The 26,489-nt window shown below is 40.3% G+C and overlaps 1 protein-coding gene and 1 pseudogene across 8 annotated transcripts in view; one reads left to right on the top strand and one right to left on the bottom strand.

The window, feature by feature from the left end:
• Rgs20 (regulator of G protein signaling 20) overlaps positions 1-26,489 on the top strand; it is an 85,998-nt gene that overhangs the window by 32,162 nt on the left and 27,347 nt on the right. The gene's annotated exons all lie outside the window — the stretch shown is intronic.
• Positions 13,201-19,946, bottom strand: LOC106026796 (ELAV-like protein 4; annotated as a pseudogene).

The raw sequence follows: 26,489 nt of genomic DNA, 5'->3' as shown, positions 1-26,489 counted from the left end.
CTCACACTGAAAGGGCTCTTCTCCTAGGAACCCAAGTTAAATCTGTCTTCTGTGCTTTCGTGGCATTCTGATGTCATTAGAAGTATAATTTTAGCTGTTTATGTGACTCTTTAAGTTGTTTTATAGGAACAGTAATCAGCCTTGACTTGTAGCATTTTTTTTTTTAGTTAGCTTTCTTCTATCTTTATCTTTTCGTCTTTATCTTTTTTTTTTTTTTTTTTTTTTTTTTTTTTTTTTTTTTTTTGAGACAGGGTGTCACTATGTAGTCCAGGCTGGTTTTGAACTCACTGTGTATCCCAGGCCAGCCTCAGACTCACAGGGATCCTCCTGCCCCAGCCTCCCGAGTGCTGGGATTACAGTAGGGTGACACCATGCCCCACCTTATCACTTATATCTAATGGAACTCAAAATGAATATTAATTTTTTCAACTTAAAAAATGTAATATAATGTCTGTTTGAGTTTTGAATTGTTAGAAGGAAATAAGTATTATAATTCTTGAGTCTTTATATTTTACAAGGCAGCTGTGCATTTGAAAAACGTGAGTGAAAGTGTTCTCAAATTTTGGCTTTGCTCAGCCTCTGCGTCTGAATGTGTACGTTCGTGATAATACCATTTTATGGTTAAGTTAACCATCAGTAGAAGGTTCAAAGGAATATATCGTGACTGGTACCTATTATCATTATTCCACCAATATTTATCCATCATTATTTTAAGCTCTTAACAATGGATCATTTACTTTAAGAATTAAATTTTTAAAAAAGAATTAAATTTGTGAATAATTCTATTTGGTATGGATTCCAAAATTTTTACCATTTGGAAAATATTTTGAGAAAAAAAATAGATATATATGCCTGTACCTAATGTCTAGGAAAGTTCTACTGAATAGTTTATACTTGACCAAATTTTTGTTGTTTATAAGTTTTTAAAGTTACTCTCAAAACTGGAGAATACATATAGATAAAACTTAGTTGCACAAAGCATAGCATTTAGAAGTCATTCTCAGTAAGTAGGATTTTTCTAACTCCTTTGTGTTATCTCCAATAAAGTTTTATAAGATTTTAGCAACAAGAAAATAGTATTAATAAATACTAGGGAAAGGCTAAGAGTGTTTTCTGAAACACAGCTGGTTGACCTTTGCAGAGGAGCATCTGTGTGGGAATTACAGTAATTTTAACATCTCCGTGGATTATTTAAATATTATTAACTTTAACATTACATTTCCTCTACCAGTTTCTCTTTGACTTTGACTTTGCCATTCGTTTTTGAAAAAAATGTACTGGACCAATCCATGGGAACAGCTACATTCAGCTGTAAGTCAGAGGTGAAAGCAGTGGTCTGGGGTCAGTGCACTCCACAGAGCTCTCGGACCTGGGTGAGGAGGGTGCTTCTAGTTAGAGTCCCTGAGGCCGCTGACCTGTCCCAGCCTTCAGTCCTTTAAGGCAGTGACTGCTGACTTTACCTGCCAACCTTCATCTTCTGAGAAGCACTCCGCTCCTCACAATTTGCAGCCAAATTTAACTCAAGGCATAAGATTCATGGGGCCCTGTTATGTAACAACCTGGAACTTACTGAATTCTCACTAGCGCTAAAACTGTTTTGCTTTGTTTCATTGTGTTTTATTTTATTTTTTTAATTTTTATTTTAAAGAGATGAAGACAAAAGAGGACGTAACAAAGCAGATCAGATCAGAATAATGCAAGTAATTCAGCATTTTACCACAAGACAATCCATAATTAACAGTAACTACCATAATGTCTCTTTCTTTGAAATACTTGAGCATAGCTTCATATATGATAGTGTCAAGCATAACAAAACAATATAAAACCATTCAAGAGAATGAAAGCATTACAGGGCTTTCAGAACCAAATAGTAGAGGACAAACAATGGCTACTATATTATCTCATTTTCCATAGAAAAAATTTTTATACTATCACACATAGTAATATCCAATAAGATATAACAGGATAGAACCAAAGGCAACAGAAAAACAAAAGCACAGTAGGACTTCAGAGGAACACCATCCTAAATCAGCTCTGACTATTCTAGTGTCTTCTTTTCTGTAAAATAGCTGTTTATACTATCACAGATAATAAAATTAAACAAACTAGGATAAAACCATTCAAATTAATGAATACAAACATAAGGCCTCAGAGCAATGTAATTGGGAATCATGATTACTATAAACTCTTATGTACTCTTACCATTTCTTATACTAGGAAGACTATACGGTGTTTATATATGTGAGTTTGATTTATTTCGCTTATGAGTATGGTCTCAAGTTGTGTCCATTTATTTAAAATATCTCAATGTGGGGGCTGGGGATTTAGCTCAGTGGCATAAGCGCCTGCCTTGAAGGCAGGCAGTCGTGAGTTCGATCCCCGGTACCGATAAAAAGGAAAAAGACAAAAAATAAATAAATAAATAAAATATCTCAATGTGATCATTCTTTATAGCTGAGTAGTACTCCATTGTATAAAAATAACACAGCTTTTTTATCCATTCCTCAGTTGATGGACACTTAGGTTGTTTCCAAGATCTGGATATTACAAATTGTGCTGCTATAAACATGGGTACACATATATCACTGTGGTATGATGTTTTCAGTTCTGGGAATGTGCCTCAAAGTGGAATAGCTGAAACAAATGGGACTTCCAATCCCAGCTTTTTGAGAAATCTCTAGACTGACCTCCACAGTGGTTGCACCAGTCTACACCCCCACCAACAGTGTAGGAGAGTTCCTTTTTCTCCACAGCCTCTCCAGCATTTGTTGTTGGTAGTTTTCTTGATCCTGGTCATTCTTTCAGGAGTGAAATGGAATCTCAGTGTGGTTTCAATTTGCATTTCTCTAATGAGTAATGATGACGAACATTTTTTCATGTATTTATTTGCCATTTGTATTTCTTCATCTGAGAACTGTGTATCATCTTAGATGCCCATTTTGGACTGAGTCTTTGAATTTTGGGGGTCTGATTTTTTTTAATTCTTTGTATGTTTTAGACAGAAGTCCTTTGTCTGGAAGACAGTTCACTAAGATTTTTTTCCCAGTTTGTGGGTTTTCTTTTCACTATATTGGAGATTTAACATGTAGAAACTTTTTAATAAGATGTGATCCCAGCTATTAATTCTGGGAAATATTTCCCATGTGGTTTGATTCCTGTTCATGAATTCTCTACCTACCCCTATGTCTTCAAGATTTTTACCTAATTTATCTTCCAACAGATTTAGTGTTTCTGTTTTAATATTCAGATCTTTGATCCATTTAGATTTTAGTTTAGTATATGGTAATAGGCATGGGTCTAGTTTTAGTTTTTGGCATATGGAGAGCCAGTTTTTCCAGCACCGTTTATTTTGTTTATTTATTTTATTTTATTTTGAAAGTAGTAAAAATGCAGCAGCACAAGACAGAACAAAGCCAATCGAGACAATGCAGTGAAATTGGTACAGGATTTCACAGTAGGATACTGGGATAGTAGTAATAGATACTATGGTATATCTCCTTAACTTCACAATAGTTGTCCAGTCAATTAGGTATAGCAAAATCAAACCAAAAATAGAACATTATAAAACCAATTGAGAATACTGAATAGAGCAAAAGAAACATAACAAAACAATGAAAACAACTTTTGCCTTCAAACAGAAGATAGAAGGAAGTCTCCCATATTTGCTATACTGCATATGGTCATCCTCCAAGAGATGCTGAGACATCTATCCCCAGTAGCTATGGGGGGAGGAAGGGTGCTTGATTTTCAGTCTGTGTGGTAATGGTTCTCTTCCTGGCCCATACCGCAGGCACTTACCAAGAGGGTGAATAAGCTGCCTGAGTCCCACCATGGCCGGGTCTCAGGAGTTCTCTATTGTGTTTTATTTTGAGACAGGCTTTTGCTGGGTGCCCAGGATACCCTCAAACTTGTAGCCCTCCTGCCTCAGCCTTCCAAGTAGCTGAGCTCACAGGCGTATGCCACCATTTCTGGCTTTGTGACTAAGTTTTTGCTAGAGTAATTCACTTCTGGCCCTTTGAATAACACGTTAAACTATGGCATTCTTTTGGAAAAACCAAGTATTAATACAAACACCAGAACACTATAATTCAACCATGCAAGTACATTTGGGTTAAAAAATGAAGGAACACTAAGTATGATAAAGGCAAAACTGCAAAATCAAATAAAGTAAAAAACTTACCTTGGGAATGTTAAAAAATTAAAGAATTATTTTTATTTCTGTTTTCATCTAGTTTTCAAAATCACGAAGGCATGAGAACTGTGTATTCTGAGGTAGACAGAAAATATACTTGTTTAAAACTATGAAATCTAGGAGGCTGGGGATTTAGCTCAGTGGCATAAGCACCTGCCTTGCAAGCAGGCAACTGTGAGTTCGATCCCTGGTACCAATAAAAAGGAAAAAGACAAAAAAACAAAAACAAAAACAAAACAATTCTTACAAAACTATGAAATCTGTCCTGAAAAGGCTATGCATAGATTTATTTTTTTAATTGAAAGAGATTCTCTGAGCCTTTTAAACCTATACCTTAGTAGCAGAACTTGCTTCCTGGGTCTCTATATTTAATTCATTTATATTATTTAAAAAGTTACAAGTTGTTATGTTTCCCTACAACAAATCCAAAATGCATAACCACGACACAGGTCAGTTATTAAAAATTTCTTTAATTTTATTTTTTTATTTTATTTTAAAGAGACAAAAGAACAGAAAAATCAAGAAGCAAACAAATAAAAAGAACAACAAAATCAAAACGGCAACAACAATGAACAACAATTGCTGTATAGGTTTCTAAAGATGATAGGAATTTAACAATGGTGTTACATTGCATATTGTTGTCTTCCAAACAGTTGCTCAGGTTACCAGATACAAGAATAAAACAAAAGACCAAAACAGAAAAACATTGGATTTCAAAAATAAGATAGAAGGAAATCCCTCTCAGTTGCTATAATTTCTTCAATTTTAGATCTTTTTTTGTTTATATTTATCTACCTAGTCAACACCTCAGTCAGGGGGGGTGGAGACCTAAGTTCAGTAGATACTTTGGTGCAAATTGTTGAAGAACAGAAATTCTTCACACATTCCCTAGGCACATGAGAATCAAACATCCCATCAACTCAGCCTGCAGAGAACACCTTGGCAGCGGGAGAGGTACATGACAAGGTAATGCACAGGAGTTTCTATTAGCTTATTCTAATCCACAGAGGCAGCAAACAGACTCCAGAGGCACTTGATGATGGGCATCTAGAAATAGTTCAGTTTATCTAATTGTGGCTTGTGGACGGCTGGGGAGTGAAGAGCAAAGTTCTGGGGGCAAGATAATCCAAACCCTCAAGCCAAAAGACCTCAGTTCAAGACTGTTTGGAGGGTGCACCTGTCAGCCTCATTTCCTCCATTGATTAAAAAAAAAAATACTGTCTTGAGATTTCCACAGAAATAGTTCAAAGATTAAAGATAAGGTGTGATACACTTGCTCCTGCAGACATGGGGGGAGCTGTGCACTTGTTGGAAGTTAGGAGTGGAGAAGGCAGGTCGTAAGACAGAATTTAGGTTTATACCGGTGTCATGGCCTGCTGCTGAAGATCACAGGAGAGACCCTGCTTTAAAACATAATCGAGGCTCTATTTTAAAACAGTAAACACAGGAGGCTTTGCGGGCCATGTGTTCTGGCATTAGCCCCATTTTATATTAAAGAAATGAAATACCCAAAGCAGAATAACTTTATAAATAAAAGAGATTTGTTTTGCTCAGTCTTGGAGGCTCAAGGTCATGGCGCTAAAATCAGCTCAGTTGAGTACAACATTTCATGGTGGTAATCCCTGTTTGTAGAAGAGATTGCATCTTGAAACAAGCCAGACAGAGAGAATGGGGTCCCACAGTGTCTTCCAGGGACATACCCCAATTAACCTAAGCACCTCTCACTAATTCTCACCTCTTAAAGGTCCTATCACTGTCCAATACTGACAGCCAGGAGGAAAGCTAGAGACACTTGAATGCGGGAAGCAAACCATATCCATACCATTGCAGCTGTTGGTAATTATGTTTAACCTTGCCGAGTAGCAAGAAAGTGTGGGGAGCAGAGAGAAGGGAGAGTTAGGGTCATACCGGACTAGTTCAGGCAAGAGGCAGTGCCCACCTGGACGAAGGAGGGAGCAGCGCAAATGCACTGTGTAGATCTGACACGAATTCTGCAGATGCAGCCGGCCAGGTGAGGAGCATTAGACAGGAGGGAAGGTAACTCTGGATGTGGGTGGATGGTGACTGTGGATGACAACAGAGAAGACAGGAGGAAACTCAGAGGGTCTGAACAGGGAGACTGAAGTCTTGGATACCACCAGAACCCCAGTGTGGCCTCAAGCAGGTGGCTGGATCTGTCTGCTTAGAAGGCGCAGAAATGAGCCTGGGCTCAAGCACAAGTGTGAACTTCTCACCCATTCATGGCATGCAGCTTGCTGTGCAGTGGTTTGCTAAGGCACCCTGAGACTATGGTAGGAAATTCCTGAGCGTCTCAGTAGGCTATTGCTACTTGGAGTCTGCGTTTCTGTTTCTCAGTAAGAGTATATGTTTAATCAGATACAAAGGTAAAGTACAACCCATTGGTTTTGTATGGTCTGAATGCTAAGGATGGTTTTTAAATTTTTAAATTGAGTGAAAAAATCAAAGGAAGAATAGTATTTTTGTGATACATGGAATTTTACAAACTCAGATCTCACTGTCCATGATTCTTATTGAAATATAGCCGCACTTGTTTGTATTACATCTGTGGCTCTTTTGCATAATAAAGGCAGAGTTCCAAGCTGCAGCAGAGAACACAAGGCCCTCACAGTCTACAACATTTACTCTCCTCCCCTCAGTAAAAATTGCCTACCTCTGATCTGTACATAAATACACTTATAGAATATTGCTAGGTTCCTTCAGGAAATAGAAATACAAAAGTTGCTTTTCTTGTTGCTGAGACAAAATACCTGACACCCAAAGTTTAAGTAGGAAAGGTTTGTTTGGCTCGCAGTTTGTAGAGGTTTCACTCCATAGTCAGCTGGCTCCAAGGCAGGGTGGCACAGCAGAGGGGCATTGCAAAGGGGAAAGTGTTTGCATGGGCAGGAGACAGCAAAAGTAAGCAAGCAACAGCCTTTTTTTGTCCCTTACATTATCACCAGGCTCCTGCCTTAGGGCAAGTAGCACTCACACTCTTAAACCCTAGCACTGCACCATGAATCAATCCCAGGACCTCGTACTCCAGATCCAGCACTGCTGAAAAGCCCTGCCTCTGACAACGTGAACCTTTGAGGGGACATCTAGACACAGGCCATAACAAATGGCCAATAAATACCTGAGAAAATGTTCGACATCACTGGCTATCAGAGAAATGCAAATTAAACAGCATGACATACACTCATTCCAGAAAGAATGGCCGTCATCAAAAAGAGAAAAAGAAAAAAAGAAAGGAAGGAAGAGGCATCATCAAGAAATTAAATAATAACAAATGCTGGTAAGGATATGGAGGAAAAGGGGCTCCTTTACCTTGGTGGCAATGTAAACTAGTACAGCCACTAAATCAGTGTGGAGATTCCTCAGTAACTAAAAATGGAAATCCCATTTGACCCACCTATTCCCCTTCCAGATAGCTTCCCCAAAGAGTTAAGCTCATCATATTACAGGGATACATGCAAACCCTGTTAATAGCAGCACTATTTATAATAGATAAATCTTGGAAATGCCCTCCCTATACTCCCATCAACAAGTAAATGGATACAGAAAATGTGGTATTCACACACAGCGGAACACTGCTGTGCCAAAAGATAAACTTGAGTAATTTGTAAGTAAATGGAGGGCTGGGGATTTAGCTCAGTGGCTTAAGCACCAGCCTGGCAAGCATGAGGTTGTGAGTTCAATCCCCAGTACTGGAAAAAAATGAGAAATCACTGTAAGTAAGTGGATGCAGCCTGAGACCATAATATTAAGTGAAGTAAGTCAGATGCACAAGTTTCAATATCGCATGATTTTTCTTATATGAGAGACTAAAGCAGATATCAAAAAAGGTAGGAAGAGAAGTAGAAGATATATAAATAGAAAGTAGGGAGATCTTTTCCAAGGGAGGGGAGGAAAGAAGATTAGGAAGAAAAAAAAAGAATTGAAGAGAAAAATGGAGCTTTTGCAAATGGGAAGGAGACCAAGAGTTGGTAGAAGCAGGAAGGGAGGGAAGGGAAGGGGTTAAAGGGGGAAAGGAACTAAGATGCAAGTGTGCCGCTCCCTACAATCAATGTGACCTGGTGCCTGCAAACACGTGCTATTTAACATCAAAAAGGAACACAAGCTAGTAAACATGAAACTTAACCAGTAACAGAGCTTTTTCTTATAGAAAGGGTCCATTCTCCAAAACAAAACAAAATCCGGAAAGATGACAAATTCAGTTAAAGCCCATCTCCTATAAGAACATAAATCAAAGAGCCTAACTCAAGATTCCTTTGAGAACCCATTACTCAAACCTTCTGTTCTTTCTTATTACCTGGAAAATGTAATGGCAGTTAACAAACTCCAAAAGTGCTAATGAAGAGGGTTGTATACAAAGGGTTTGTGTAAAGGACAGCTCAGACAACTTTCAGAGAATCAAATGACTTGAAGCTGAAAGTTTGAAACAGGACGGGAGCTGTGTATTTCATTTAGAATGGGATGATCCTCTCAGCATGACACATTCTAATAATGGATGCAAGGCAGAGTTTGAGAGACAACACTACTAGCCACGGGGATCACTGGAACTTTCTATGGGGAAAGGTAGATTTTGTGAGAAAAGAAACACAGAGGGACCATTTGCCCCCCTAAGGAGTGTGGGAGTGAGTGAGTTACTTGTGAACACACTTTTCATAAGTTTTATTAGCCTTAATTTGCATGTAGGTTAACACATTCCACAGCCCATCTTCTGAGGCTGATAGAGAGGTTCTTCAGTCAGAAGATGTTCATCCACTTCTAAGTCTGTAATGTTTGCATCCAGCACAAACAGATTAGGTTAAGGAAGCCACAACGGAGAAATCTAGCTTGGAGGGAGACTTCCTACGGTCCCAGGTGGGGTGCTACCCCCACTTTCTGTGTTAGCTGTTTGTTGCTGTGGCTAAATGCCTCAAAATAACTGCTTCAAGAAGGAAAGGTTTACTTTGGCTCACAGTTTCAGAAGCTGCGGTGCAGGATCACATGCCTGTGTTGCTTCTGGGTCTGTGGAAGACACAGCAGCATGGTGAGGGGCAGGTTGCAGAGCAGACTGCTAGCTCCATTGCAGCGGGGAGGCAGAGGGAGCAGGGACAGTGCCAGGGGGCTGCTGCCATCTTCCCCGTGTTCATCCAGGCCCCACGCTGCTGGCTGGTACTGCCCGCACTCTGGTCACCTTGGGTCCCCCCATTCAGTTTACCGTTTCACATGCCTAACATCTGGAGACACGCTCAGAGGCCCAGACACCCCGAGAGGTGTGCTTCACTAGTCTCCTAGGATCCTTAATCCAATCAAATTGACAGCCAAGATTAATTGTTGCCCTTGTGATCAGGGGACGCTTTGCCGGTTAAGTATCCTTTGTTGCAGCTATAGTTTAGGTCAATATGAAAGACAGCTAAGATACAAATAAATGTTAGTTTTATGAATCAGAACTTCACAAACGCATCTTAAAATATAATACCCATATAAGAACACAAGACCCTGTCATAACCCCCGAATTTAAGTTCTTAAGTAGCATAATCTAATACCTAGCCATATCATTCTTTCTCGTTAGCCTCTTTATTAATAATCCCCCTGTCCCCCATCTTCTCTTTCACATCATCAGCCTGTAAAGAAACTGGATTGCCTTCCTCCAGCCCCCAGGAATTTTCCCACATCCTGAATTTACTTGCTGCTTCTTTGTAGTGCTAATCTGTTTCTTCCCCAAATTCTTGCAAACTGAACCTAGACCTAAGGGTGTGAATGGATTTGAGTTCAGCAGTTTGGTGAGATTTGCTGGCTGTCTCTTGGCCTTTCTTCTTTAACATAGATGAACAGTGTCTTAGCCCACTTTTACTTGTGCATCTAACTTTACTTCTAAGAGCTGGACAGGGTAGGTCAGTTCAATATTTAGAGAGGCTCATTTAGAGAGGCCCACTGTGTGTCAAGACACACTGGGCAAGATCTTGACAGTGTCCACTCCAGACTGCCCTCAGGAGCTCTGACCCTCAGCAGGGCTGAAAAAGTTGCTTGCTGCCTGTGATTGGATCCCACACACCTCCGCCTCCATCAGGAGATTCTACCCTGCTCCTTCCTTGATATCACTTTCATGCTGCCCTGGAGAATGGGGATGATGATGATAATTAATTTGGAGAATGTTCTAGGTGAGGAAACCGCTCACCCTCAGAAATGTGTCTGAGAATATCAGATGTTGCCTCGCTCCTTATCCTTGTATGGGGGTCCTCAGAGTGCACTTAGAAATGTGTGCATGTGTGGCAATTCGAGAACACGGAAGGGCCTTTGTGAGTTTTCTCTTAGCCTTGAGAGGCTGTGTTCCTTGCAACACACCAACACCAAAGAGGGAGCTGGCTGCTTCTCACTGCTCAGTACTTTCACTTTACTCCAGGCACTTTCACGGAAGCCTGGATTTATGAGGATTTAAATTCACATTAAATTTCAATTCACATTCCTAAGGTTATATTGAAGCATGCATAATGCAGGATACCCTGTGGGCTCTAGATTTACTTAGATGTCAAAACTAAAGATAGAAATGAAATAGGCAGGAGACTGAGCACAGTAAGGTCTTATGTGGCATGAGTCGTACCTATTTGTGGTCGTCTCTATTAAGTAATTAATTAAGCTTCTTGCATTGCTATCTCTCCTGTGCACTCTGAGAACTCATTTCTCCACCAGTGAACACAGGGAAGGTTACAAGTATATTCTCTAAATTTATGAGCACCTCAAGGGTTTTGCACCAAGGAAAGAGCTTGTGTTGCTGATCTTTGCACTGATTTATGCCCTATAAAGAAAAATGATGAAATGCTACATAATGCTACATGAGTCATTCTTATGTGAATTTTCCATAGTAACAGGGTATTCAGGAAAAGTATTTTCATGGTGCTTTTTCTTTTTCTTTTTTTTTTTTCTTTTTCACATAAATAACCATAACATTTTATTACCATTAAGACTAAACTCATATTGAAAAGATTTTATATAACAAGACAAGAAAAGCAATAGCAAATTTAACTATCAACTAGATTATGCAAAGCAAGTAACTGTTTCTGTTACCCGGGGAAGAGCATGACCTCTTGTATTTTTTGTTTAATTTTTGTTTTAACTATAAAACCATACAAAGCAGAACATACTAAAATGATCAGTGCACTGGACGTGAGAGAGTGCTCCCGCAGTCACTTAGTTCCTTTAGCTGTGTTTTGTTTTTCCCAATCTGAATTATGTTAAAATAAAGACCCAGTTGCTTTTATTTTTCTACTGTGCAGTAAGAAAAGATACAACAAGCATAACAATGTATCAAAGAGTAGTTCTACACAGGTTACCTCAATACTTAACTGTCACTTAACTATCAAAAGAAAACACTTTAAGAGGTACAAATAAAACTAGACAAGTGTTACAACTTATAATAAATTAACTCAAAGAAAAAATAACTTTATGTATGTATTTTATATTCTAGATACATATACACACACAACAGAATGACACAATAATCTTCCGGTAGTTTAAAGTAAACAATAAGTAGTCTAGCCAATCTAGCTATATTTGATCTTGGCCATAGGTATCATCACATCTGCCATTAAATAAGTAAGTGTTTCAAGCAACATCAACATTGTTTCAAATGTACCAACACAGCCCAATTCAATCAGCAGGGGCTACAAAGTGAATCTAAAAATTGCTTAATGAATTTAAAGCAAATGTATCTTTTGTTTTCCTTTCCTAAACATCTAACCATGATCCTGAGATATGTAAATAATTTTGTAGCACCTACTGCTCAAACTAAGGAAGTTTTACATTAAAAAGAAAATTAATCTTCTCTCTTTTTTTTTTTTTTTTTTTTGTCTTTTTCATTTTTATCGGTACCAGGGATTGAACTCACGACCGCCTGCTTGCAAGGCAGGTGCTTATGCCGCTGAGCTAAATCCCTAGCCCCGAAAATTACTCTTCTTAATTTTTGTTAGGTTGACATCCCATAATGATGACAAAGGAAAACTATTTTCAACTCATCTCCTTGCTTTTGGGTTTTGAGGGTGGGGAACTATGGTACCCTGGGTAGAACAAACAATCCTTTCCCCTAGTAATTAATATTTTTATTATTATTACATGCTATGAAAAGATACGAAGATCATCTGTTTATAGCCCATCCTTCAAAAAACAGTCTACGAATCCAGTTTAAAACACACATCTTGATCTCTAAAAAAGTTACCAGTGCAGTATGAACATGACAAAGTTGTCAATTTCCCCTAAATTACCAATCAAAATATTTTTTTCTCAAATCTGGATTCTCTTGGAAAATTCTTTATATTTTATATTTTTCTTGAAACTCGTTTTCAGCAAAGAGACCACCTCAGTTAATGTTAGGAAATTGTTAATGCCATCAGGTATGCATCCCACATGTCCTGTCTCCTAACAGAAGACTGTTTTAGGTCACATGATATAAAAGAAAAAAGGAAAAATTAAAAAGTTTGCACAAGTTTTTTTCATTTTTATTATTCTTCTTTAGTTTGTATAAGGATTTTTACCAATCTGATTGGATCAACATTTAAAAAAATCTTCTTTTCTTTGAATCCCATTACTTTGTAAAAATTGTTTTCATTATTGTTATTTTTGTTGTTGTTGTTGTTGTTGTTCTTCAAGTGAATAAATGGTCATCTTTTAAAAACCCACCTTCAAGGAGAGTAGTAAAGTCAGCTGGCTGGGTAAAAATCCCTGCATGTCGCTATCTCTGTGTATTATTTTCAACGACAGCTATGAAAGAACATTCAATGCATCAAAGATATTTTTTTCTAAGCATAATAAAATTCTTTCATGGTACACCTCAGGATAATCCAGTATTTTAATACTTTGGCAACATTGGCTTATAAGGTACATGATTGAATATAAGCCTTGATAAGTTTGTTTCTCTTTCTTTGTCTATGTGTGTGTGTGTGTGCCCGCATGTGTGTTTTGTGTGTGTGTGTGTGTGTGTGTGTATATATATATATATATTTTTTTTTTTTTTTGTAAGGATGGGAGATTCAGGACTTGCGGGCTTTATTGGTTTTATAGGAAACTTGCAGCACTCTGTCTCCCAGGCGATACCTGCTGAGGCTGGCAATGGCCATGGCTGCTTCGTCGTAGCTGGTCATGGTGACAAAGCCAAATCCCTTGCACTTGTTGGCGTTGGAGTCAGATAACCTTGACATTGTTCACTACGCCAAAGGGGCCAAAAAGCTGCCAGAGGACACTCGCCAGAATCAGCAGACAGGCTGTAGACGTAGATACACCAGCCTGTTCCTGTGTGGCCGGGGATGTTCATTCCCCAAGGCTCTCACCCTGTCAGTGGTGACTGGGCAGAACCTCTCTGCGCCACAGGCCAGCTAAGCAGTGTCCAGCCTGAAGCTCTGAGCCTGGTGGAGGAGGGGGCAGGGCAGCGTAGACTGGTACAGCTGTGAGAGCAGGGCCTGGCTGGACTTCGGGCTGGGGTTGTCGGCAAACTTCACAGTAGCCGGTTCTGTAGCACCACTGGGCTTCTGGCCATTCAGACCTTTGCTGGCTTCTTCTGCCTCAATCCTCTTGGCAAAGTGGATGAATTCTCCCCGCTTTGACTCCCCTGTGAATGGATCAACCAGCATTCGTGAGGTGATGATCCGACCATACTGTGAGAAAAGCTGCTCGAGTTCCTCGTGGGTTGTGGTTTTGGGAAGGCTGCTAACATAGAGGTTCGCATCCCCGAGTGAGGCTGAGCTTGGCCGCGCACGTGAGACCTCTATGGTTTGGGTCTGGAGTCTGAGTCCATTTAAAGTGTTGATGGCTTTCTCAGCATCCTTTGAACCAGTGTAGTTAACAAGTCCGTACCCTAAACTCTGCCTGTAATTTTGTCTCTCACAAGTTTGCAGGATTCTATTTCACTAGTGCTACCAAAGAGACTCCTGAATTCCTCTTGGGTCATATTTTGGGGTACATAGTTGATGATGAGGTTGGTTTTGCTGTCATCTGTGGCTGCCGCTGTCTGCATCGGAGGATAGTTTCTGTTGTTGCTGGAGGGTCCGTTGCTTGTGTTGGATGTTGGGCCATTTGACACCTGAGGCTCCAGGATGCTAATTACCTGGCGCTGGGGTGCATCTACCCAGCAGCCTTGGGCTCAAGCAGGCAGTGGAGCCCAGCCCAGTGTTGCAGGACAGAGGGCGTAGGCCAAGTCGCCCACTCTGGTACCTGGGACTGCTGCTCCTCATGATGACTTCTTTCAAATACAGCCATTAGAATGTGTATTAGTCAGCTTTCTGTTGCTGGAACAAAACACCTGACATACACAATTTAAAGGAAGAAGAGTTTATTTTGGTCAGCTGGGTTCAAAGCAGAAACATCGTGGTGGAGGGGAATGGAGGGGATGGTTCAACTATTCAACTGATCACAGGAGGCAGAGAGCAGAAGAGAGAGAGGAAGGAGGCAGGGAGGTCAGGATACACCTTCCAAAGCCCTGCGCCTCAGGACTTGACTCCTCCAGCCAGGCCTGCACCGGCTCTCAGCACATTCAGCTGTGTGCTGATTGAGGAGCTGAGTGGCCCCTGATTTTATCTCCAGAAGCTCCACCTCTGTATGCCCTCCGGGGGCATCATGTATCCATGACAAAATGTCTGCTAACTGTCAGGAGCTGCACATCACCCTGAGCTTGGCGTAGCGTTTTCTCCAGGAGCCAGGCTGCTCCTCCCCACACTGCCACATGGTGCTGGTACTGTGTGAGACTCTGTGTCCCTTTCCCATCACCTTGTGCCTCTCTGCCCACTGTGTCTGCCACGTCCTCAATCCTCACCCCGCCAGCAATGCCCTCTGCTGTCTCCACTGTCTTTTTGCCTTCTTCTTTGAATATGTTCCCTTCTTTGCTGATGTGCCTAAGTTTACTTCACAGAAGAGAAAGAATGACTGACCCAACCAACAGCACTCAAGGAGGCGGGTGATTTGTGTGAGGTCGCTGAGTCGATACAAAACTGAAGTCACATCCTCTACTCCCGTTGGTATTCATTTCAAACCACTTGGCTGCCTCAAGAAGGAATTAAAATTCCAGAAATTAGGCTGGGGGTATAGCTCAGTGTTAGAGTATTTGCCTAGCATGCACGAAGCTCTAGGTTTGATCTCCAGTGCCGCAGACACACACACACATATCATTTAGTAACCATTTTATTGACTATTTCTACAGGCTTGCCTGTCCTGGATATTTACATAGATAGAGTCTTATGTGTATTCTAGCAATAACTGGCTTTTTTTTAAATTTTAAAGACAAAAGGTATGGGGCTGGGGATTTAGCTCAGCGGCATAAGCGCCTGCCTTGCAAGCAGGCAGTCGTGAGTTTGATCCCTGGTACCGATAAAAAGGAAAAAGACAAAAAAAAAAAAAAAAAAAAAAGACAAAAGGTATAAAATAAAATTGCAAAACAAGATCATTAGAGAGTAACAATGATTAATATATTGTGTATTGTTATCCTTAAATTAGTTACTCAGAGTTCAAGATATCTGCATTTAATTGTCCAAACAATATTAGCACAAACCTTTTTCAGTGAACTAAGAAAAATTAGTAGTATCTATCTTTTATGTATATAAAATATATACATATATGCATATATTATTTCTGTCAGCTTCTCACACTAGAGAGACAATCTGATGTTCATACATGTGAGTCTGATTTATTTCACTTATGAGTATGGTCTCTAGGTGAATTCATTTACCTATAAATGTCTCAAGTTTATCCTTTATGGCTGAGTAGTACTCCATTGCATAAAAATACATCTTTTTATTCATTCCTCAGTTGATGGGAATTTTTAGGTTGTTTCTAAATTCTACCTATTACAAAGTGTGCTGCTATAAACATAGGTGCACATATATCACTGTGATCTGATGGGTTGGTTTTTTTGTTGTTGTTTGTTTGTTTGTTTGTTTTGTCTTTTTCCTTTTTATCGGTACCAGGGATTGAACTCATGACTGCCTACTTGCAAGGCAGGCGCTTATGCCGCTGAACTAAATCCCCAGCTCCTGGTCTGATGTTTTTAATACTTCTGGAAAAATACCCAGGAGAACATCTGGGTCAAATGGAACTTCCAATCCTAGTTTTTTGAGGAATCACCACATTGATTTCCAGTAGTTGCACCAGTCTACACTTGCTAGCAGTCTACACGAGCTACACTTGCTAACACCCATTCTTTCTAAGGTGAGGTATAATGTCCCTGTTTTAATTTGTATCTGTCGAATGACTAGTGATGTTGAACATTTCTTCATGTGTTTGTTTGCCATTTGTATTTCTTCATCTGAGAAGTGTGTATTCATCTCAGATGCCCATTTTTGGATTGGGTCTTTGAATTTTGGAGGTCTGATTTCTTTGAGTTCTTTATATATTCTCCATAGAAATCTTTTGCCTGAGGAACATTTTTCCCACACTCTGGGTGTTGTTTGTTTCTGTTGCTGTGCAAAAGCTTTTTAGTAAGATGAGATTCCAGTTGTTGATATTTATGATAGTTCCTAGTTTTATTCATAAAGTCTATGCTTACACAATGTCTTCAAGAGTTTTACCTATTTATTGTTGTATCAACTTGAGAAATTTAGAAGTTTAATTAAGAGACTCAACAGGGAGCCAGGATTCTTACTTTTTAAATATCCTCATCCTGTGCAAGAGGAGGGCACAGAGATTTTGTGAGTGCTACATCTGCCCTAGGGGCCGGGGGTGCCTGCATACAATGTAAGGGAGAAAAAGAGGCTTTCTCTTCCGCCCTTCTCAAGGCTGCTGCCTTGAAGTGTTGCTCCAGTGCCATGCTACCCTGCCTGGGAGCCAGCTGATTATGGACAGAAACCTCCATCAACAGTAAGCTAAATAAATCTTTCTTGCCTTCACTTTGGGTGTTGGGTATTTTGTCTCAGCAACGAGAGAAAAGTAACGAAGACACCTATTCTTTCCGCAGATTTAATGTTTCTGTTTTAATATTTTGATCTTTGATCCATTCTGAAGTTGGTTTAGTGAGTGCATGGTGAAATATATGGGTCCAATTTTCATTAGCATATTTTTCAAGCACATTTATTAAAGAGGCTGTTTTTCTTCCAGTGAATGTGTTTGGCACCTTTGTCAAAGATAAAGTGGTTTAGTATGTCTGGGATTTCTGCATCTTTTAATTTGTTCCATTGACCTTCATTTCTGGTTTTCTTGCCAGTACCACATTGTTCTTATCACAGTAGCTTTTCTGTATAATTTCAGTTTTGATGCCCTCTGCCTTGCCTTTGTTGCCCAGGACTGCCTTTGCTTTTCTAGGTCTCTTCTGGTTCCAGATGAATTTCAGGATTGTTTTCTCTAATTCTGTGAGATATGCTATTTGGAATTTTGATCAGAATTGCATTAAATCTGTGTAACAATAACTGGCTTATTTCACTTAGTGTCTTTCCACTGTTCACCATGTTGTAGCATGTAAGGTCAACATTTAGAAGAAGGAAACCTTGATGATAAACTTGCCTGCCCCAGTTTGCTGACAAGAGACCCCAGACTGAGTGCCTCCTGACGGGGGAAGAGACAGTGAACACACTCCAGGCTATTCACTGTTTATCCCACCTGATGGGTTTCCTAGAGCTTCCCAGTCTGCAAAAAGCACTGTGGCTTGGCGCACTGCATTGCTCAGATTGACATCCCTTTTCCCTAGTGTCTCCCTCTTCAGCCTCTCAGGGCTATTTTTGTCACTGCCTGAAAGCTCTCAAAGGCATATCTGGGTTACTTCCAGGTTTGTGAATTGTCACTGTGTCAGATATTGGAGCATGTATAAATGCGAGGTCCCCTGCTGTTTACTCTACTGCAAATAGATGTAAATGTACAAGATCAGTTTTTTTGTTTTTTATCTTAAAAGAACACAAATTAAGTATCCCTTACTGGAAATGCTCGGGGCCCAAAGTGTTTCAGACTTGTAACTTTGAAATGTGTGCGTGTATATAGTGAGATATTTTGGGGAGGGGACCCAAGCTAAGCAGGAAGCTTGTTTCTCTCTCATGCACACATTTTACACATAGACCAAAAGCAACTTTCTGTAATATTTTTAGTGCATCTGCATTTTTTACTATCAGGTGCAGGACTTTCCATTTATATGTTATTGCTCAAAATGTTTCAGAGTTTGGAGCTTGGATGTGGGAATGAGGGATGTTTGACCTGCATAAGCAAGGTTTTCCCATATCATTCGGCTTCTCATTTACATTAAATATCAGTAAGCACTAAGTTAAAATAATAGTAATGGCAACTAGGATAACAATTTTCATTGACTTGGTTTTCACATACCTTCTCTCATTTAACACAGTACTTTAAACAAACCTCAAGGCAATGAATATTACCTAGATGAGGAGCTTAGCAAGGTGGAGTAATCAGGTCCAGACCTCACGGTAGCAGCGGGGCACTTCTAGCTTGACGCTGTGTTCTTCTCTGTGCAGCACAGGTCTCCCACCCAGACCTCTTGATATTGTTCATTAGTTGCTCGTTGTTTTCCAACAGTTCTTCTGTAGGAACCAGCTATGAGGTGCAAGGTCCACCCTATATTTGTAGGATTCCTCAAAATAAACTCCAGATTCCATTCAGGCCCCCCTGGCCCCTGTCACATGCAGACCGATGTCTGCATCCTGATCTGATTTCCAGGGATGCCCCGCCACCCCATCACAGCTGCTTCCTGGTGTTTTGTTTGCCTCAGCAGTGCCATAGCCTTTCACAGTCTCTTTGTAACCCTCTCCCAACCTCTCCCACCAAGAACCTCCTGCCCCATGGTCCTGGTCATCAAAAGTCCTCTACTGACTTCTTTTTTATGTTTTGTTTTGTTTTTGTTTTTTGAGACCTGGTCTTGAATTCACTGTGTAGCTCCTGGCTTAGAACTTATGGTGATCCTCCTGCCTCTGCCTGCCCGAGTGCTAAGATTGCAGGTGTGCGCCACCATGTCTGGCCTTGATTGATATCTGAAACTTAGAAGTGAGGCAGCTGTATCTTTGCTGTTACCAGTTCTAAAACATTTCTTCCCCCAAATCTCAACCTCCTAAAAATACTGACACATACTACAAGATGAGCAAATTTTGAGGATGTTATGCTGAGTGCTATAAGGGGGTAAAAAAGACAAAAAGTAGATTTCACTTACATGAAGTAGCTAGAATGATTATAAATTTATAGACAGAAAGTGGAGTGGTAAAAAGTAGAAGTAGGGAAGTAAAGAGTTACCATTTAATGGGTTCAGTGTTTCCACTCTGCATGATTAAGAGTCCCAGAGACCAGTGGTTTCTGTCTGCATCACAGTTACAGAGCAGTGTCGATGTACTTAATGCCACTAAGCTACAGACTTGGTAAATTTCATATTAGACATATTTTTACCACATTAAAAAGAATCTCCAGTTGAGTGCACATCTTTGGATTAGACCTGGGTACTGTTCCTTTCCGTCATCAGCTTGCCCTCGGGTCCTGGTCCCACAGAGAGAGTTCCCAGCACACGGGGAGTCATTTCCTTTCCCGCCCGGTTCCTGACTCCTCACATGCTCATCCCTGACCACGGCAGCACCTTGGCCTCCCAGCTGCAGCTGGGTTTGCTTCTACCACACTGGACCCTGACCTTCCGGTCACCCTCTGGAGTTAGCCATTACTTCCCGCACCTTCCTGCAAACCTAATGCTCAAGCCCCACTTGTGACCTGTCCCTCCCTTCCCTCTCACCCACGCACCGTTGTCCCGGAACCTCTGGTTCTGGAGGCCTTCGGCCCATTGGCTCTCTTCCTCTAACGTGACCTCAGAGCCCTCCATGTCTTCTTCCTCTACTCCAGAGTGTTCCAGAGTGTCCTCAGATGCTGCAGTCTCCTATGTGTGTTTCCTGACTCTGTAAGCCTGCCTCCACTTCCTGGGTGCCGCTTCCACTGCTCACCATAACAGTGGCCTCCCCTCATCACCTGCATCTTCAGGGCACTTCTCAGACCCCAAGTTCTCTGACCTGTTTCCCTAGTGATTTGGTCTGTCTCTCACAGAGACATTTGTCCTTGGCAGAGACTGTCTAGCTCATCATCATGGTCCTGGTGTCCCAGCGGTGTTTAGGAAGGACCAGTGGCCTGGGCTGTGGGAAGTCCCTCGGAAGACAAAGGACAGTCCTGGCTTTAACCTTTCTCCCCTGAGTTTATCATCAGGTAAACAGATCCTCCTGATAGTCATCAGTGCTGTCACACGCTCAGTATTTGAAGAACTGTGAAACAAGACATCAGGAATTGTGCATTAGGGACAGATCACTGCTGTCACTTTTCACAGTGTGCTGGTGACTGTATCACAAGACTCTGAAACATAGAAAAGTGTTTTGAGTGTTCTTCCTCCATCATGTTTTGTAGCTCTTTGACCCGGGAGTTAAAAACATTATAAGGACAAGGAAAACAACTTGTGGAAGGGTAAAATCACAAAGGGAAAAACATTTTTAAATGCAATCAATCAAGAATCTGGAGTCCTCAGTGTAGGTGCTCAGAGCTGGAAGCACCTCGCAGGCCCCCTCCTGTTCGCTGGCCTTCTTGGCCCTGTGAGCCTCCTGGCAGTAGACATCCAGGCGTGCGGCAGACATGCTGGTAGTTGTTAAATCCTTCTTCCACCCCTCTGTTATGTTGCCTTCCAGCCTCACCTATACTTGTTTGAGTTTTTAAGGAAACATACACATAGATTTGTGCACATGTGGCTTAATACATTTTTACATACTGAACACATAACCAGCACACACAGCAAGCCGTCCACAGCCTCCTCAGCAGGCAGGCACTATTCTGATTCCTAATAGCACAGAAGCATTTTTGCTGGGTTTTCTTTAAATAGAATCATACAGTATACACCTTTGGACTTTTTTTAGTGCTGGGGCAAAACTCATGGCACCATACCTGTGGAGCATGGTCTCTTACACCTAAGCTACAACCCTAACTCTCCCCCCTTTTTTTCAATCTTCTTTCATCATTGGGGAGATTCAGCCACGTATCGGTCACTGTGGATCTTCCATTCTTGTTGCTGAACAGCAGCCCATTGTAGGATGTACCATCATCTGTCCGTTCTGTAAAGATGAGCGTGTGAGTAGCTATAATCTATTATGTGTAGCACATCTGGGAGTGTTTTAATGTAAGTTCCGGGTGAAGCTTTTCTGGAAATTACATACCAAAGACCGGAATGTTTGAGAGGGTTATGCTTACTTACATTCCTGTCAACAGCAATGTAAAAAAATCTGGTTGCACCACATCCTTGCCAAAATTTGGCGTCATCTGAGATGTGTGACCAGGGGACGGTACGGATGGATGCATTTCACTGCAGATTCATAATGGCAGTATTTGTACTGCACCATTATCCTGACTGTTAAATCATGCCTGTCTTTAGGAAAATGAAGAAAAAAGCTTTTAAAATATAAAAATAGGCTGGGGAGACTAGTACACACCTGTTACCCTAGCTACTCCTCTGAGGCAGGAGGATTGCGAATTTGAAGCTAGTCTGGACAACCTAGGAAAACTTATCTCATTGTTTTAAAAATAAAATTAAAAGGCCTAAAGATGTAGCTCAGTATCTCTTCCCTTAAAATCTTTGGGTATAACTTTGTATACTGTAGCATCAAACGTATCAAGACAATGTAAAACTGTTCAAGAGAATGACAGTATTACAGGGTATTTAGAATCAACTAACAGAAAATGAACAGTGGTTTCTGTATAATCTCCTTGTCTATAAAAGTTTTTGTTTATATTGTCACATATAATAAAATCCAATAAGATACTATGGTAACTACTATTATGTCGAGATTATCTTGTGGTGAAACACTATTTTGCTTAATGGCTATGTTTTGACCTGCACTGTTTTATTGTTATACCCTCTTTTTTTATCTCAATCTCCTTTTTATTATCTACTTTTTAATTTTTATCCTTTTAATTAAGGGAAAAATAAATTTAAAAATAGCAGGATATATTATAGTAACCCACTTTGATTTCCTATTAACTTGATTTGAAACTCTGTATTGCTCTCACCATCTTGTTTTGACTGATTTTCCTCTATTCTGTTATGCTTGATGGTACCAAGTTTGAAAGTATAGGCAACAACTATGAAGACAATAAGATTCATTGTGATGCCCATTCTGGTTGACTATTATCTTCTTTTGAAGTCCTCTAATATCTCCAATGTTTTGGTTTTATTGGTCTTATTCTTTACTGTTTTGTTCAATTTTATTATAACTGATGATTTAGGCAATTCTTCTTAAGATAGCAAAAGGCAGTATGGTAACTATTGTTGATCACTTTGTATTTTGTTTTTACATTATTATGTCCATCCTTTTGATTTGACTGACTCTGTCCTGGTATGTCACATTTGGTTTCACTTTCTTCAAAAAAAAAAAAAAAAGTAATAAGAACTGTGGGAGTAATAAACCCAAAATGTGTAATTGTCATTGTACAAAAGAAAGGAAAAGAAAGTTCTCTAAAAGATATAACTGCATATATATTTAAGTGTATAAGATAGATAACCATATTACTGAGTTTTGTTGGATCACTGAACTAAACTGTTTGCAGTCTCACTGTTTGAAAGTCCCCTCTATATGTTTTATTTTGTAACTTCAACAACTAAGATGACAATATGTAATTAACTAGTGATTTCCTACTGTTTATTTTTTCTGAAAGTCTGTATAACTTGTACCCTTTTTCTGTTTTTTTTTTCTTTTTTCTCCTTAAGAAAAAAAAAAAAAAAAGATGTAGCTCAGTAGTAGAATATCAACAAGGCCCAGAGTCTAATCCAAATGATTTTTATATTTTGTCCCAGGGATTAAATGGATTAGTTCATACATGGACAGTTAAATTTATTTCCTCTAAATCAAAATGGGCAGGTCAATTTATTAAGCAGACATAATCTTGTACATGTGTGGGGGCATGTATGTTTATATAGAGATGTATTATGGGCACATATAAATATATGTTTTGGTTAACATAATATTTCACAAAGTTACTATATGCTAGGCAGTTTTCTACTATCATGAAAGAAAGCACATCACCAATATTTAATGTAGGGTGCTTTTTAAACTATTCTGAATCTGGGTGTGATGGTGCATGCCTGTAATCCCAGGACTCAGGAGGCTGAGAGAGAAGGATTGCTGTCAGTTTAGGCCAGCCTGAGCTACATCCTGCACACAGGGCCAACCTGAGCTGCATAAGGAAACTCTGTCACAAAGAAAAAAAAAGTATTGTGAATATAGTGAATGAACACAGAGATGCATAACAATTGTCACAGGACATGAAACGCAGTTTTGAGAAATGCATCAGATTTGGCTAATCTTGAATGTTAAAATTAGTTGTAATTTTATGGGGGCTAAATCGGCATCCCACCTGGCTATCTTCCTCAACAGCTAGGTCTCTTAGAGACCTCAAGGACCTGCAAAAAGCAACTGTATTCCTGACTGGTTTCAGCCCCCAGCCTTTGCCAGCTCTCTAACCTGGCGACCTAAGTCAGACCCCCACAGCAATCCTGAGGCTTCCTCTCCCACTGCAGAGACCAAGCAGAGCAGCATCAAGCAGCCTGGTCCCAGCGTTTGGCCTCACCTTCTCGCTCTCCATGATCAAGATATTTCCTAAACAATATGCACTCCCGAAAGCCATCTTCCTCCCCACCACATGCTGCTTGACTGAAGATGGAGACAGACGTAGGCATAGCTCTTTCCAGAATTTTACTCTTTTTGCTCAATAGTCAAAGCAAGCATTGAGGTAGAATGATTGATTTGGAGACTTCTGTCAAAATCCAGACCCAGGAAAGACCTTCTAGAAGATGTAGGCTTCATTTGGTTTTGCTGTGAGTTAAAAATGGGAGAAGTTGAAGATAGCCTGTTTCTAGAACAGCGGACAGATAGTAGCAAAAACTGCCTCCACACTAAAAATGCAAGGTTTATCCAGAAAAAATACATGTTCAATTTTAAACATTAATTTTTTTCTATTGCAAGTATTTTGCTATTTTTTTTTCCACAATTTTCAATGACTGTTCTGAAATCTTGTCAGGGAGTCTTGCTTGCTGAGGAATCCTAAAAATATGACAGAAATTCTTATGCAGACTGTAAAGGACTGCCTGACACAATCTGCAGCAATTGAAAAGTCCAAAAGCAGCTTTACAAAAATTTTAATAAATGCTTAATAGAGATGCCCCAAGTGCAGACCCCAAGAGAATTTCTGTTGTTTCCTGGGACAGGGAAAACATGTAATAAAGGTTTCCATTGGTGCTTACAAAGTGTTTTTTTATTATTATTGGTTGCTATTTTTAAAAGAAAGAGTTAAAAACATGCATAATATACTGACTTCCTACAGACATACTATATCTGAATATTTCCAAAAAAGTTGAGTTATTCCATATATTTATTTAGTAACAGCAGAAAAGAAGCAAAGACTCAACTACTTTACTCTTAAAACTTTCATTAGCTAAAACCTCCAGTAGCTTACAAATTTGGCAACAGCTATATAAACAAAGGTGTTAAGATTTCCATTGTAAGCCACCACACAGTAACACAGTAGCACAGTAACGTGGTTAAATGGTTTTTCTGAAAGATGAGGATATGGATAAACATCCACCTGGAGGTAACTGTAACTCAAAACAATCTTTTGTTACTGTTAAACTCGTATCGACTACCACTAGAAAAGCAGTGAGAGCCAGGGATACAGCTCAGTGGCACAGTGTAACTGTTGAAAAGTCACACTTGTGCACAAAGGCAGCCAGCGCTGCCACTAAATCCATTAGCTCCTAAATGTTGCCTGGAATTCTGGATCATGTACAGGAAAACATCGTTGTGATTTGATTTTTGTTGGGTATCTCTATATAAACATCATTGTACATAAGTCTGTAGTTGCAGGTCTTCACTAATATTTCATGAGCTGGATCGAGAATGAATTCCTTTTCTGATGATGGTTATTCCACAAGGTAACCTGCCAGGATTCTCCCAAACTTAAAGCCAGCTCATTTCAGCATGATACAAAACATAGAAACACTGCTGTTGACCTGAAGGCAGCTCATTTCCCAGCACCTAATAATAGCAGCTGGCAGCCTTGGACAGTCAGCAGGCCTGTTTATTACTTAATTAGCACCAGGTGATCCTGCCAGGAGGCCTCCAGAAAAGCTGCATCCACCTGTTGCTCCTTCAGAGGCAGCAGCTAAACCCAGCCAGAGTGGCGTGCAGCTTCCGACCCTGGTTTCACTCGGTTCCTTTTTAAATCTCATTGCGCAGATTCTTGAGTGAGAGAGAATGAACTACCACAAAAGACCTCGTGGCATAACCAGCCTCAGAGTCAGACATCTGTAACCAGCCGCTCCCTGCTGGCTCTAGAACCCTAAAGCTCTTCCCTCGGGCTTGGAGCTTTTTCCAACACGCTTCAGTCTCCTGCGCCCAGGCAATTGGTGTTTTCTTCCTTCTCTTCTTCCTGTTCATTTGTTTCTTCCATTTCTGTCACAAATGAAAGGTACGGGGTGAGAAAGACCTGGACAGTAGGTGCCTCCTCCTCCACCGTGTTTGAGCTCCCAATTTGACCCCGCTACAAGAGGCGAGTTTGTTACTACTGCACTGCGCCGTGTATGTGCCAACAAATTCGATGTCAGAGAAGAATATTAGAAAAGGCTTTCTCAAGGGGCAGGAAAAATCTAGAAGACAGAAAGACCAAATGGAGGGTAAAGAGATTAGGAGCAAATTGGAACATGCTGTGCTAAATTCAGAAATGTTACTGCAAGAAAAGGAAACACACTGGTGCCTCAGTTGACAAACTTAATTCTTTCTGTGATTCTGATTGCAAACCAAATTGAAGAAGAACAGAATCAAATTCCCCTGTAAAGTCAACGGTGAAGCTAACCACTGAACGTCATGTGGGTCTCTGCCAAGCGCGCCCGGGGAGTATAGTTCTCCCCCCTCCCCATCGCCTGCCACACACATGAGGATTTGGGGGACATTTTAGATGTAAACCACACCACTAAGGTTTTACCTGAAGTTAGCCCTTCATATACAAGGATACACAGATTCAACCAACTGCAGACCAAAAAGAACTGAGAAACAGAGCACTGCATCTGTATTAAACATGTGCAGACTTTTTTCTTGTCATTCTTCCCTAAGTAACTAGAGCTCTTCGTATCTACAGTGTCTGAGGCTGGGTAAATGACAGTGACCTATGAATAGCTGAATAAGATGCAGAGAAATTCCTTCCTAGTGAGGATTGATGTATCTCAGTGCTTCCCAGTTAGGTTGTCCAGCAGGAAGGATAAGAATGCACCGAGCCTTGAGACGCCACGGGTTCCTCAGTTATTCATCAGATATTTCTCAGACACTGCCATGTAAAGCGAATTGAG

This window comes from Cavia porcellus, unplaced genomic scaffold (assembly GCF_034190915.1).
Source record: "Cavia porcellus strain 051 isolate PalLab524CR breed Dunkin Hartley unplaced genomic scaffold, mCavPor4.1 scaffold_11, whole genome shotgun sequence".
NCBI classification, from domain to species: Eukaryota; Metazoa; Chordata; class Mammalia; order Rodentia; family Caviidae; genus Cavia; species Cavia porcellus.
The sequence above is the reverse complement of the archived record's forward strand: the minus strand, read 5'-3'. Positions and strand labels throughout refer to the sequence as shown.